Source organism: Euprymna scolopes, chromosome 9 (genome assembly GCF_053919585.1).
Source record: "Euprymna scolopes isolate OS-2025 chromosome 9, ASM5391958v1, whole genome shotgun sequence".
NCBI lineage: Eukaryota > Metazoa > Mollusca > Cephalopoda > Sepiida > Sepiolidae > Euprymna > Euprymna scolopes.
Window position 1 is genome coordinate 119,045,661 of NC_136490.1, and position 13,704 is coordinate 119,059,364.

Consider the following 13,704-nt stretch of genomic DNA (forward strand, 5'->3'; position numbering starts at 1 on the left):
AAGCGAAGAAATACGCAAAGTAGAATAGAAAAGTGAAAGAAATACGAAGAATGAAAGAAAGCAAATAAAAATAACTAACTAAGTATACGAGAAAAAAATAAGCAAATAAAAATAACGAACTAAGTATACGAGAAAACCTAGTAGAGAAAAACCAAATAAGAAATAAAGAAATTATTCCTGAAAATAAGAACGTAAAAATGAAGACATTTTAAAAGAACAAGTCAGAGATAAATAAGAAAAGAAGAAAATAGAAGTGAAGAATTATGTAAAACAGAGAGTGCAGCTAAGAAGCAAATTAGAATTAAAGAAGAAGAAAGGAACAAACAAAGTAAATGAGTTGAAATAAATAACAATATAAAACAACGAAGAAGAAAACGAATTACAAATAAGGGAATAATATAAGAAAAGAAACGTAAGTAAAAAAATAGGAAGGAAAATAAAAAAAACGCAGAAGAAAAAAAAAACAGAAAGACGAAAATGAAGAAAAATAGACGAAAACTTATAAAGACCATAAAAAATTAAAAAAAAAACAAATAAATGAAGAAAAAGACTAACTAAAGTAAAAATCAACTAATAAAAAGGCAAATGATAGATTGTAAAGGAAATTGAAACAAGAAAGGAAACGCAGAAAAATGTTAAAAAAGATAAAAGACAAGAATATATATATATAAATATATAAATATATATATACATACATACATACATACATATATATATATATATATATATATATATATATATATATATATATATAATATGTAAATATGTGAAAGAAAGTAAAAACCATAAATAACGTGAATGGTGAAAAATACGAGATAGGAATGCAAAGAAATGTTCAAACGAAAAAAAAAATGGAAAAATACAGAACAAGAAATATTGCGATATTAAAAAGGATTGGTAAAAATGGAGGTTAACTGTCACATCTGTCAAGAAATTGGCGTGATTAAATCTGAGTTAGAATCAATGTAGGTGGAGGGCATATCGCTACTTAGCCACGCTTATGAACGATGCCACAATGCACTTACATGCATGCAACGCCGGAAGATAAATGCATAGATAGACACACGTCAAGGAGTGCAGACATCTATCATTTATTCATGAGATCACGGAATTGCATAACACGTGAAGGTTTCTTAGCATTGCTCTGATTAAATTGATTTATCCAATGGCCTTTGCTGATTTAAGTTCCTATTTCCATTCTTAATAAAATAACATTTGCATTTAGCATGTAAGCAATATAGAAAAGTAAACCCTAAAGCTAATACGGCATTCATTGAACAAATATAGGGCGCATTTTGCAGTAAAAAATATTAAAGCCCGCCAATATAGAACTCAAACTTTATTCACTACAAAATTGATTTAAACAGCATAATTTGATCATTTTCACGCAGAGGTAAAATCCATGTATGAAGAAGAGCATTATGGCAGGTGCTCATCTGAACTTTGATCTCTGGTCCCCCCCTCAACAATCCTCAACCATGCATCTCTTGAATCGGCACTGCTTTAGTCCAGTGGCAAGGAGAGGTGCTAAACGACTGGAAACAATGCCGAGATAAGCGGATGGTACATAGAGCACTAAGAATTCCCAAATGGTCCCCCATTTTGATACTGACCAGGTTTAACGTTGCTTGACTTCGGTAATCTAATGGGAACCAGTGTGTCAAGTCCTGTCAAATCGTAGACTTTATGCTGTATTATTATTATTATTATTATTATTACAACAACAACAACAACAACAACAACAACAACAACTTTTTCAGAATGGGAACCATTCTGAAAAAGTTGTAAAAAAAGAATGGGAACAATTGGAATCAGAGGAATGGTTGGAAAGAAATAATGAATAACAATAATGAAAAAACGCTGAAATATTAAGAAAACCCCTTGAATGCGGAGATTAATACACATGAGCCACATACGTAGACAAACTGTTGCAAAGGCAAAAGCTGAAGAAGCGTTACATGGAACCAAGAACATTGAAGCTGCATATCTATGTTATCTATCTCCTTTCCCACCGCCTTCCATTGCCCCATCACCCCCTCCAAGAATGACGTCAAATTGTCCAGAAGGGTCAAAGAGAATGGAAAGACTGAGAAAAGAGCACTGACCAGATCTCCGCTGGACAAGTGCAAAGAGAAGTTACCTTCGCGAGGTTTATTGCCACTCAAATTCCAATGAAGACCAATGGCGGCTGTCGTCGAGAAATCAATGGTAAGCGGCTGTTGCGATAACACAGATTTATTTGCAAATTTGCGCACTACTAGTTATAAGAAAGGGAAAACTGGAGACCAATAATAATAATAATAATAATAATAATAATAATAATAATAATAATGATAATGACAATAATAATAACAATGACAATGACAATGACAATGACGATGACGATGACGATGACGATGACGATGATGATGATGATAATAATAATAATAATAATAATAATAATAATAATAATAATAATAATAATAATAATAATAATAATAATAATAATAATAATAATAATAATAATAATAATAATAATAATAATAATAATAATAATAATAATAATAATAATAATAATAATAATAATAATAATAATAATAATAATAATAATAATAATAATAATAATAATAATAATAATAATAATAATAATAATAATAATAATAATAATAATAATAATAATAATAATAATAATAATAATAATAATAATAATAATAATAATAATAATAATAATAATAATAATAATAATAATAATAATAATAATAATAATAATAATAATAATAATAATAATAATAATAATAATAATAATAATAATAATAATAATAATAATAATAATAATAATAATAATAATAATAATAATAATAATAATAATAATAATAATAATAATAATAATAATAATAATAATAATAATAATAATAATAATAATAATAATAATAATAATAATAATAATAATAATAATAATAATAATAATAATAATAATAATAATAATAATAATAATAATAATAATAATAATAATAATAATAATAATAATAATAATAATAATAATAATAATAATAATAATAATAATAATAATAATAATAATAATAATAATAATAATAATAATAATAATAATAATAATAATAATAATAATAATAATAATAATAATAATAATAATAATAATAATAATAATAATAATAATAATAATAATAATAATAATAATAATAATAATAATAATAATAATAATAATAATAATAATAATAATAATAATAATAATAATAATAATAATAATAATAATAATAATAATAATAATAATAATAATAATAATAATAATAATAATAATAATAATAATAATAATAATAATAATAATAATAATAATAATAATAATAATAATAATAATAATAATAATAATAATAATAATAATAATAATAATAATAATAATAATAATAATAATAATAATAATAATAATAATAATAATAATAATAATAATAATAATAATAATAATAATAATAATAATAATAATAATAATAATAATAATAATAATAATAATAATAATAATAATAATAATAATAATAATAATAATAATAATAATAATAATAATAATAATAATAATAATAATAATAATAATAATAATAATAATAATAATAATAATAATAATAATAATAATAATAATAATAATAATAATAATAATAATAATAATAATAATAGAATGCTTAAAAATGTATAAAATACCAAGCGGGATCATCAACGTGATGGAAAAATGCAATGAGAACATGGAGACTGGAACTGACAGCTGATGGACAACAAATAACGGAATTCAACATACAAAAAGGCATCTTCCAAGGTGATTCACTATCATTATAGCCATAATACCCCTGAACAACATACTGAGAAATGTCAAGCCGGATGCAAGTTCTCTAATAAAGAAGAAATAAATGAACCATCTCATGTGCATGGACGATCTGAAACTTTTGGCAAGGGCTTAAAAGGAACTAGAGACACTAATAAACACTACTAAGATCTTCAACTAGAATATTCAGATGGGGCTGATACGGAAAAATGCGCACTACTAGTTATAAGAAAGGGAAAACTGGAGACGACAGAAGGCATTGGTCTACCCAACAAAACGGAGATGAGAACACCATGGCAACAAGACGCTTATAAATGCGTCGGGTCTCTGGAGGCAGACACCATCAAAGTAACAGAAGTGAAAAGAGAGTATTGTAAAGGAATACGTCAGGAGAACAAGAAACCTCATGGAAACTAAATTATATAGCAGAAACCTAATAACAGGTATAAATACATGGCCAGTATCACTAGAAAGATAATTTTATCATAAGACCAGGAAACTCATGACCGTGCACGATGCACTACACCCAAGGGACGATGTTGACCGACTCTACGTGAAAAGGAAATACTTCGGGAGAGGACTGGTTTGTACAGAAGACTGTGTGAATGACACGAAAAAAGGACTAGAAAAATACGTAATGCAGAACACTGAAAGGGTGATTATGTAAGCGAGAGACGCTGAAAACTCAGCAAAACAGAAAACAGATAAAGGAGAAGATGAGAAAAGAAAAGTGGGAAGAGAAACAACTATATGGAAGATTTATAAGAATGACAAAAGGTGAAAATAACGAAAATACCTGGACATGGATGCAAAAAGGGCATGCAAACTGGGAAACTGAATCCCTAATAACTGCAGCACAAGACAACTCAATAAGAACCAACCACATCAAAGTAAAGATCGACAAAACGAAAGAAAACAGCAAATGCATCCTCTGTGGACAAAGAGACAAAAACATAAACCATATAATAAACGAATGCAGCAAACTGGCCCAAAAGGAATACAAGAACAGGCACAATCAAGTGAGGAGGACAGTAGACTGGGAATCATGCAAGTAACTACATTTCGAACGCACATACAAATGGTACAAACATAAACCAGCAACAATACTTGAAAATGCGAATCATAAAACCCTATGGAACATGAACATACAAACAAACAAACCAATCCAAGCAAGAAGATTGGATGTCGTACTAATTAATAAGAAAAAAGTCATGTAAAACCGTAGACTTTGTTGTCTCAGCTTACTACAGAGTGATTAGCAAAGAAAGAAGAAATGGAACAAATACACAGAGCTAGCTAAAGAACTGAAAGGGATATGGATGATGAAGAAAATCAAGGTAATACCTATAAGAATAGGAGCACTGGGAACAATTCTGAAAAAGTTGTGAAAAAAGAATGGGAGCAATTGGAATCAGAGGAATGGTTGGAAAGAAATAATGAATAATAATAATGAAAAAACGCTGAAATATTAAGAAAACCCCTTGAATGCGGAGATTAATACACATGAGCCACATACGTAGACAAACTGTTGCAAAGGCAAAAGCTGAAGAAGCGTTACATGGAACCAAGAACATTGAAGCTGCATATCTATGTTATCTATCTCCTTCCCCACCGCCTTCCATTGCCCCATCACCCCCCAAGAATGACGTCAAATTGTCCTGAAGGGTCAAAGAGAATGGAAAGACTGAGAAAAGAGCACTGACCAGATCTCCGCTGGACAAGTGCGAAGAGAAGTTACCTTCGCGAGGCTTATTGCCACACAAATTCCAATGAAGACCAATGGCGGCCGTCGTCGAGAAATCAATGGTAAGCGGCTGTTGCGATAACACAGATTTATTCAAATTTCATTGAAATAGGTGGACAGTAGTGGAAATATGGGGAGAGTTGTTGTCACTCAGGTTCCAGGGAACACCATAGGTTGTTTTCAAGGAGATATCTTTGATGCCCAGTGTGAACGCTCCTTGTGAGCCAATAATTATAGATGGAACGGAATCGAAAAAGTCATTTAACACTCACTTTTAAGTGTCTTATTTTTAAAAAATCTTGGCAATCCAAGAAATTATATAAAAAGAAGATTTTATATAATGTCCAACTTTTTAGTATCAAAAGTAGAAGAGTGTCTACGCTTCCGTAAATTATTATTCTTTATATCATACTACCACATAAATATCACACACACACACACACACGCACACACGCACACACGCACACATACACACACAGTTATATATAAATACATATATATACTTATTAGTGTTGGGACCACTAATCGGAATCGGAATCGGAACTTGGAAATATCGGAACATTTGGAGGTATTGGTATCGGTATCGGAGAAATTGTACCTATTTTCCGATGCCAGAAAAGGTTTTTTAATAGTTTTTTTTATTTGATTTTGTTTAAATTTTTTCACCACTGGTATGATAAAATAAACAAATGTTATTGATTTTAAATTACTAGTAAAACAAAAACCTGTAACTCATCCTCATAAGTGTATTTTAGGTTTTAGAAAATATCTGAACATTTGCCATGTCTTTTTTTACGATAATCGAGAAAAAAGCAACTTTATAGTTAAATATTAAGAAATGTAAAGAGAATCGGAATCAGAATCGGAATCGGAATCGGTAATTGTATCGGAATCGGGAAAAATATTGGAATCGTCCGATCATGAATATATATATATGTATATATATATATATATATATATATATATATATATATATATATATTTATATGTATATATATATGTATATATATGCATATATATGTATATGTATATATATGTATGTATATATATATGTATATATATAATATATATATATATAATATATATAATATATATATATATATATATAATTTGCCTTGGTTTATTTTTTATAGAGCTGAGTGTATCATTTCTATCTTTAAAATACATTTTTCCCTTTGGAAAATAAGTTTCAGTATTCCATCTGCATAGAAATGCATTTATTCACCATTCACTTCAATGAAAAAAACTTCCTTCTTTGCAGCATCCTTTAAAGGAACAAACACTCAGGGCTCTATCACATCTACAGATCTTTTCTCATTTATGACGGCAAACGCTTACCGCCCTCAATACTTAACTCTGCTATGGCGTATTCTCGAGTAAGCCAACTAAGTAACAGCTCTGTACCTTCAAAATGATATCAAACACCAGCAGCGTTTTTAACGGTTTGCAACAAACGTTTACATGTAAAGAGTAACTTCAAAGACTGACTATGTCCTTCTTCTTGCTTGAGAAGCGGTGGGAAAACTAAAATCCTGCGTTAACATGAAGAAATTAAATCTAAAATTTGAAGCCACCACCCTCGTCCACAGCAGCAAGTCATTATGTCTCCGGGTACGCACACCAGATGTAACGTCGCCGCGTTTTACACTTCTCGGTTAAGTCGTAGTATTTGGATAATTCGAAACAGTGTTCCCCTCTTGAGTGTGATTTTCACAATGCCTCGGTGGATGTAACGGATTCCCGAGTTCGACAAAATACACCTGAAAAAAGGTTGCAGATTACATCCACCGAAGCATTGTGATATAATGATAATTATAGATATATCAAAAGGCAAGAATAAGTTCAAGTCTCCCTAAAAATTGCTAGACTTATTTGCGACTGAAACACTTGATAAAATTAAGTTTTACGAACACTCTTTTGGGGGTTGCAGGTTCAATCCTCAGTAGGGCGATACTCAGAATTCAACTTTGAATTACTTTAAATTTCTTACACAGTGATTGCTGACGAGACATATGCATGTTACCCCTGGTGATTAAATAAAGAGTTTCGTTTAAAATTCTGTGGTGATTCTATAGCTTGACATACAAGCTCCTGTGTTCGACAAGATACACGCGAAGAAGGTCGGAGATTACATCGAATGAAAGATTGTGAAACTCACACTTAAGATGAGAACAGTAGCACGAGTGAGCCGAATAATACGAATTATCAATCCTCATTTAAAAATTCAGAAACATTTCTCGGCTACATTTGATGGCATCCGTTTTCACACTGTGTTCCGCCATTTGGAATCACAGCAAAACAATATTGTTTTTAAAATCCTTATTTTGTTTTATGAAACAAAATACCGTATCTATATATCTATAAAAGTTGAGTCTTTTTTAACTCTTACATTGATATTTGAAGTCTACTTTTTCTATTTAAAAATTATTATAACGAACTTCTTTATATACTCAATTACGGATATGCAAGTGACTACATGAAGGTTTACTAATTTGGATATTCCTTTAAAAACCAACGTTAATTAATTACTCATTCATGTTTTCTGATTTCTTATTAGATAATCGGTTTCATTTCCCTATTAGTCTGAATTCTATTTATGCATAGTTTCTACATTTCGCATAATCACGTAGAATTCAAGATGACAACGTTGTAACACACGGAAATATATTTAAATATTTATATATAGACTTTCTTGTGTGTGGCTCAGCTGCTCAAGTGGTACAGTACTCGCATGCAAGAGACCCAGGTTTCTAATTCCGAGTTCGAATGTGTTCAACTGATGAACCCAAATGAGGGTGAAACTCGAGTCCTGGACTTCCGATTTTTGGGCTGTCATGGCTCTTGTGAGTTGCGAAGTTGCTTGACTGTGGAAATAATTAAATAATCCCACACATTCTGAATATTATATTTATGTGATCTTGTCGGGGGATGGTGTGAAAAATTCTTCACCAAACTTCTCTCTGAATATTTGGTCTATAGATTTGAAAGTTGCTATATACGGTTTTTGGAAACGTATCATTCTTTCGATTAGGGGGTTCGCGACCGAAAGTTGCTGCTATATGGTTAAAATTGAAAACAAAACTGTTGACTTTAGCAGGGTAGTTCGAATAAAGCATCGCATATGTGCAACATAAACATTCATAGTTAAAAGTCGGTTAATTTTTAACCTATCGTATCGTAACAACCCTAAAAATATAAATAACAACGGAATCTGGAGTGCTACAGACTTGGTATAAATTAAAGCGGATAGTAACTAATACACATATTTTTGTAATATTTGAAATCATTTATATATATTGGATAAACATCAACATATAATTGGCTCTATAACAATAAATACAGTAGAACCCCGAGATACGGCAATAAAATCAATAACAAAATACAGTATATGATACACAGGTATATAATCAAATAAAATTACAAATAACACCGTAAGGCAGGGCAAATACAGTAACCAGGACCGGAAAAACATCGCATTCCACATCGTAACCCGAAGAAAAAGTTTCCTAGAGCCACCGTATACTGGGGTTCAAGTGTATTAATGTTGCATCAATTATTTTTTGCGTATTTTACGGCCGGGCAACGCCAGGTGTCCTGTTAGTTTTTTCAATAAACCTCATATTGTAATGTACTTAAAATATGGAATTTGCAACTTGATGTGAAATTAGTGTATTTCTATTAAAAGTATGCTGCGGTGTGCGCTACGTCGGCCGAACGTCTCAAAGATTAGATAATAGGGTAAAACAACATGTTCCATCCAAAATTCGAAATGGAAACTACCTACCTTCGGACGTTTTGAACAATACCCATGACTCATCTATAGGAGAGCACCTTATAAATAATCGTATTTGCGCTTCGAATTTTAGTGCGGACTTTTTTTTCCATCCTTAGTAAGTCGCACTCTCTTTACCATCTCAAAATTCTAGAAACTATATATATTAAGACTCTCAGACCTTCTCTTTACAAACAAAAAGAGAATCTCTTAGGGCTTAATCTAGTTTCTATTTAATAATTAATCCACCCCCCTTTTTTATACACATATTCCCCATACTTTTTCATCTCCGATTCATTGCCCCCCCCCTTTCTTTTTAAAACGTAATTAAGCTCGATTTTAGCTCTGTTGAGCGAGCTTCGAAACCGGTCAGCTGATGCATTCATTTTCATTTTTTAATTTTACAATCTTAAAGAAATAATGTTTTCGAAAAAGTTTAAATTTAGTCTTTACATAGCCATAATAAAATTTTGTACCCCGCAAAAAATATTTAAATATTTAAATATATATATATATATATATATATATATATATATATATATATATATATATATATATATATATATATATATAGGGCGATTAAATCCGCTAGCTTCTGCCAGAAGTGAAGACTATTCGGAAGTTAGAAAGGATCAAAAATGAAATACACAGAGAAAAAAAACGTCTATTTATTAAATAAAATTATCCAAAGAGAAAAAAAAATGCTGCCTATATATATATATATATATATATATATATATATATATATATATATATATATATATATATATATATACATAAATTGTATAACAAGAACCCAAGTTTGCCCAGCTGGGCAAACTTGAGTCCTTGTACCGGAAAAAATATCCAGTAAATAAAACGTTGTTTAGTATATCGTTATTTTTTTTGCATTTTTTGTTTGCATTTCCATACACCAAACATGGATCTAAATATCACTAAAACATCTGCTGGGTCATAAGCTTCATTTCGGTTCCTTACTTGTATGGGTATGTTGCCGGTAGGCCGAGATAAGCCGCTTCACACACACACACACACACACTCACACACAGACAGTAAATCCAGCTTACTAAGGGAGATAATAAGTTCTGGTGAATACCGGGAAAATATCCAGTAAATAAACGTTGTTTAGTAAATCGTTATTTTTTTTTATTTTTTGCATTTTTTTTTTTTGCATTTCCATCAACCAAACATGGATATAAATATCACTAAAACAACCGCTGTGTCATAAGCTTCATTTCGGTACATTACTTGCCTGGGTGGATTGCCTGTAGGCTGAGATAAACCGCGTCACACACAGAGACAGACATTAGAAAATTTATAATAAGAAGATGTAAAGATAAATATTTTATAATATATTCTATCATGATAATCGATGTTCGACACTGTATATAGAACGTTAATAGAAAATAGAATAATGATGAAAATAAAATTAAAAACTTTACAAAATTTCTCAAATCATCAATAATCTTTTTACTTCATGAATGTTGTCTTGATTTCAACAACTGATTAAGGATATTTCTGCACTGCTGAATCAGGAAATAACATCCGTTTCTCTCCATCAGGTCAGGTTTTTGTGTTTAGTTAGTTTTAAAAAATCACATCTTGTGACAAAATCGATTACATTTTTGTGTCATTATAACCTGACTTTTGTCAACACATATCCTAAATATGTCGGCCCTGTCGGTGGGGCATTAGAATACGCCGACTGCCTCCCTGCAGAGGGTAAAAGTCCCTCAATGGGGGTCCTGGATATGACCTTAAACTATATCCAGTGGTGAGGCCCCAGCTTGTGGGCTTTGGGGAGTGTTGAGCCACCCTGTAATTACCATTGCTCCCAGGTCCACTCTGCCCCGGAGTGGTAGTATCTGTTAGGGTCCCAACTATGGGGTAAATAGAAACCGCCGTGAAAACAACAAATATACTCTATTAAAAAAATTTTTCTTCAAAATCTTTGGATTCGGCATTAAATAACCCGAAAAGGGTTGATATACCGTAAAACAAAAACAACCAACCAACCAACCAATCTAAATATGTATTTAAGCGAAGAAGAAGAAAAAAACGATTGTTTTTTGAGTATTTTACGGCCGGGCAACATATAAACTGATTACCAGATAGAAATATCGATTATTGAAAACGGAATGGTGGGCATTGATACAGTGATTGATAAAATGAGAACATGTAAATTGTTCAAACTTCAGCTCTTGAATTTCCATTTCTTCGAACTTCTAGAATTCTTAGCAGCAGTGAAATCTGTCTTCAGATTCCAAAAGTATTCAGCCATTATGATTCTGTCCCTGCGACGTTGCTACCTGGTCTCCATCTCTTGCAGGTATCGATGGAATCCCTATCCCTGCTCGGCACTTATTTAACTAGGGTTCGTTTACGTTTATATTGGAGCCCAAATTTCTGAAAGCACGTTGACAAGTTCTGTGTAGTTTATAGGCTTTTTGTTGCCAAGAAATTTTTACACCATCAGAACAAATTCCTTCCATGCTTCCAGCTTCAATTTGTTCATTGAGTTTTCGAATTCTGGATCTCTGCTGAGCTCCGGATATGAGGAACGTCAAAGATACCAGCTTTTAATTTCTCCATGTTTAATCCTAGAAAAGCCTGGCACAAGTAAGTCCTTGCCCAGAGTTTTGGTGAACTGCTTGGCAAAGCCGAAGTTTATATGTAACAGTGAGAAGATGATTTTGTCGCTGTTCACCTGTTGATCGTTGATGATGTTCCTTTTTTTTTTTTTGAAAGTACCGACTCCTCCTGCACGGGCCAATCTTGCTTCATATATGCTGAGCATAAAATTTGGAAGATTTCAAAGTTTTATAGCTTCACACTGATCCATTTTCGGCATAATCACCCAGAACTATCGGACCTTAATACTTCTTATCATTAAAGTTATCATTTTCAAACCAAAACATGGCATTTTACTCCTAAAATGCCCCAAGATTATATCAACGACGAAGTATATAAGAAGGTGTATTCATTTTAAAATAGAAAAGTGGCCTTTTAATATCAATATCAGTGCAACAAATCACATTTCTCTCGCTCTCTCTCTCATATATATATATATATATATATATATATATATATATATATATATATATATATATATATAATAAAAATAAAAATAAAAATTACAATAAGTTTACTAAGGTAAACAAAATGGTAAACTTAAAATATATTATAAATATTAAAGAGTTAATATTTACAAGTAAAATAAACTCAGCCAGATGTAAAAGCTCAATAAAACCGAAAAGGAAATAGAGTTTATAATATGAACAAATGATTAATAAAACATGTTAAAAGACATCTTGAAAAAGAGTTAAAAACATATTTAATTTTAAAAGAGGAAGCACAAGATAAGTGGTTAGTCCTTAATCCGCGGAGTTTCGAAGAAATACTCTCCTTCTCATCAGAGGGCAGGAATTAGCAAAATTCAGGATCGGATTTTGCATATAAAAGTATTTAATGAAACTACAAGTAAGTAACAGATCTTACTTTTACCCTTCACCGGACTATCCATTCATGTGAAATCTTTTTATCATTTTTCTTTTGCCTCCTGTTCCCCTTACCTTACCCCTTTTTTTAACCAAGTAAGATCTGTGACTTACTTATAGTTTCATTAAATACTTTTATATGCAAAATCCGATCCTGCATTTTGCTAATTCCTGCCCTCTGATGAGAAGGAGGGTATTTCTTCGAAACTCCGCGGATTAAGGACTATCCACTTATTTTGTGCTTCCTTTTTTAAAATTAAATATGTTTTTAACTCTTTTTCAAGATGTCTTTTAACATGTTTTATTACTCATTTGTTCATATATATATATATATATATATATATATATATATATATATATATATATATATATATGTATATATATATATATATATTAAGGGAAATTCGAGAGAACCCTAACAGAGTACTCGATTATCAGTACAATTTCAAAAGTAATATGGTATTATTTATTTATATATGCGTGGCACAAAATCAGAAAAAAAACATCGGTATCATCGGTTTCAAATCCATATTTAGGGTATCAATATCTAACCGTCTATGCATGACTCTGTTCAGCCTCATTTTATGAATTTAAAACCAACGGTACCAATTTTCTTCCTATTTTATGCATCACCTATATAAATAAATATGTACATATATCACCACACACACATACACATATATTTATGAGCTTGTACGTATATATGTATACAAGTATATGCACGTCGGTCTTTATTATAGAGTGGAGAAAAAACTCAAATAATCTACTTCTCAAATAAAACAAGATGTTGCATTGTTAAAATCTAGAATATTTTCAATGCAGCCATAAAACTTCCAACCAATAACGTGGAAGAATATAAATCGTAATGCATCTGTTAATCGAATCAACG